The sequence below is a fragment of the Gopherus evgoodei genome, chromosome 7 (genome assembly GCF_007399415.2).
Source record: "Gopherus evgoodei ecotype Sinaloan lineage chromosome 7, rGopEvg1_v1.p, whole genome shotgun sequence".
NCBI lineage: Eukaryota > Metazoa > Chordata > Testudines > Testudinidae > Gopherus > Gopherus evgoodei.
Genome location: NC_044328.1, coordinates 26,243,499 through 26,246,319, shown reverse-complemented (window position 1 = coordinate 26,246,319; position 2,821 = coordinate 26,243,499).

The following is a 2,821-nucleotide window of genomic DNA, read 5'->3' as shown; positions in this document are numbered from 1 at the left end:
ATACCTGAAACGCGAATTTATAACTCCTCTGAAACACAGGAAACAAGACTTAGAGATTTGTTTCGGTTAAATCGGGCATAAATTACACCTACTGTAACCAAACAAGTTAATAATGAAGGCGCCTTAAAACAATAAAATTGAAGAATGTATGTTGGCAAGTTTGATTCTCATTTCATTATCCCTAATAAGACAATATGAAGTACTTGCCCCTCTAAGAAAGCAATCGTAAGTTAGCGAAGGACAAGATTGAAACTAGTGTAGTCATCACTTCAGCAGTTTCCCAGCTGAACTTTCAACTGAAAAAGTTTCTTCGGTAAACTAAGCTCCCACACACTGGTAGAGGGAAAGGAGCAGCACTGGATGTGAGCACCACGCAGACCGTGCAATTTACTACAAAGTGCATACGTGTGAAAAGTGGCATGATTTAAAACATCGGAGAGTAGCGTTTTCTTTCAGGACAAAAATTTGAAATGATTAAGATGATAGTCCCAAGAGAATTGTCCCGAGGAAAAAATAATAAAGTTGAGGAGAATCCTATAACAGCATTGGAAATGAGGCTATCCATTTTAATCTGTGAGAGCCATGTACAGTATGTGATTATGTGTTATTACGCTGTGTGTTGTTAGAACATTGGGAGAAGGAGGAAAAGAATCTTACACTTGATTTAGTGTAGATGTTGAGATTTCCTTTTCAAGCTTTTACAAGATGATGTCTGTACACTGGGATATGCTGAAGGAATAAACGAAAGTGCTTTCTGATTCTGGAGCCGGGAGAGTGGAAAGCAAGGGAGGGCTCTGTCCCTTTAAGGTCACTGCATGCTCTGGTATGATGTTTAGGAGGACAGCTGGGCAATGGCCATCTGACTGACTTCGGCTTGACATCTGGGAGCCCACTGGTGTGTGGCACGCGAATTGCTTGATGTCGCTATTTAAATGCAAATTTGTGGGGGATCATTGAAGCCTCACCCCGTAAATTCACACAAAAGGAATACTTCACACAGTGTAAGGAGGAGGGTCGTTACTTCGGGAGGTCTTGGCTGCAGCATGCAAATCTCATTCAAATCCACATAGCTTCTGCATGACTAACTTTTCTAAGGTCAAGATTTGGTAACTACCACGCTTCCCAGAATGATCCCAGGCAGAATTTAGATATGTCATGTACCTGCTCAGATGAGACACACTCATTTCGGAGCTTCTCCTTAAGACAAGCTGTTTCCAAAGAAAATGTGTTTCTTTCCAGACCTATTTTGTTTGCCAAGGACGCTACTGGCCTCTCTGATCCGCCTGAGATTTCAAAAGTTAAAAACATTAAATACAAGTTAAGCGTCAAATGAGCATAAAGTCTGCACCCATTACTCTCTTCACTCTTCCACACTGCAAACTACACATAACTAGGTTTCTAATCTGGCAACTATCTTTTCTGTTACAATGTGTGAATTACACGGACGGAGGGACAATTTGCCCCTCTTTAAATATGAATTTTGATTATCTTATTGAGACTCTAGACTAGTGTATGGGAGCTTTTGAGTATGCTTGCCCTCCCTGCTAAACATAAATCTAGATTTTTAAGAATATCACACACAAGTTGCTCCTTGCCTCACCTCAGTCTGGAAACCTCAGATTTTGTGGGAGGTTGCTTCTTGACAATACGCACCCTACAAGCAAGCTCGGTTATTATGGCACAAATACAGAGACATCCTATGTGAGTTTCTTATTGCATGTAGCTTGTAGCCAGCAGTATAGTGACAACAAAGATAAAGTTGGTGAATGATAAAGACCGTATTTTCCACGCTTTGGGTGCAGGACCAGATGATCTAGAAAATGAGCTGAAATAGATTCAGCCTCAGAGCCTGTTGTGAAGAGCAGCTGATTCCCCTATTTCTGGCCAGATGGCTTCTGAACACAGATTTGCATTCATTTTCGCTTAATATCGTCCAAAATAGTGGGGCAGCTGCATTTGTTGTCAAAAAGGTTTAAAACTCTCTTTCTTTCTGGGGCAGGATCGTTACCTTATGTGACGGGCTTATGGAACTTTTTTCCCCCCTCTCTCTCTCTCTTTAGTCAACAGTATCAGATTTAAAAGGATTTGTTTTAAAACCTTCTAATTTGGTAATCAGATTTAAATCGCCTTGGCGCGTGTAATCTGAATTAGAGATACTGTAAATGATTTGAAGCATTATGCTTTCGTTAGCACAGGAAAGAAACAACTTCAGCATTGGTTTGTATATTTTAAAAAATATGTTACAATTAAAGTATTGTTCAGTATTTTAAACTTATTTTTAAGATAACGTATTTTGCATATTATGAGACCAGAAGCCTTCATTCATGAAGTGCACTGCACAAATCCAAAGCCTCTAAATACACACATGCAAACAAATACCATTTTTTAACCAGAGCCCTATATTGCTTTGAAACTTTAGTTTGCATGTCATTCCACGATAAAAGTGTTACATTTTATAATCTCTTCTACTGTAACTGAAAAGCTACGGGCTTATTATGAATATAGGAATTTTCTTTTAATTTATCATGAATAGTTTCCATACACTTTGATTTAAGGTTATTAACATTCTATAGACAGTGGCATCTTTAATATGTGGCGATCGCTTCTAAAGACTAATCTCATTACCCTCAAATAGTCATAAAATATGATTTTATTATACTTACGTATTTAATTAGACGGCCAGCAATGTAATGGATTTTGAGATCGGGTAGAGCAACAGCTTTGATAATTCACTTATCTTTGGCAATAGTCATTAACCCCCAACACCAGCAAAATAGATTGCTTTCTAACACATCTTTTTTTCTCACCCCTTGGAAGAGCG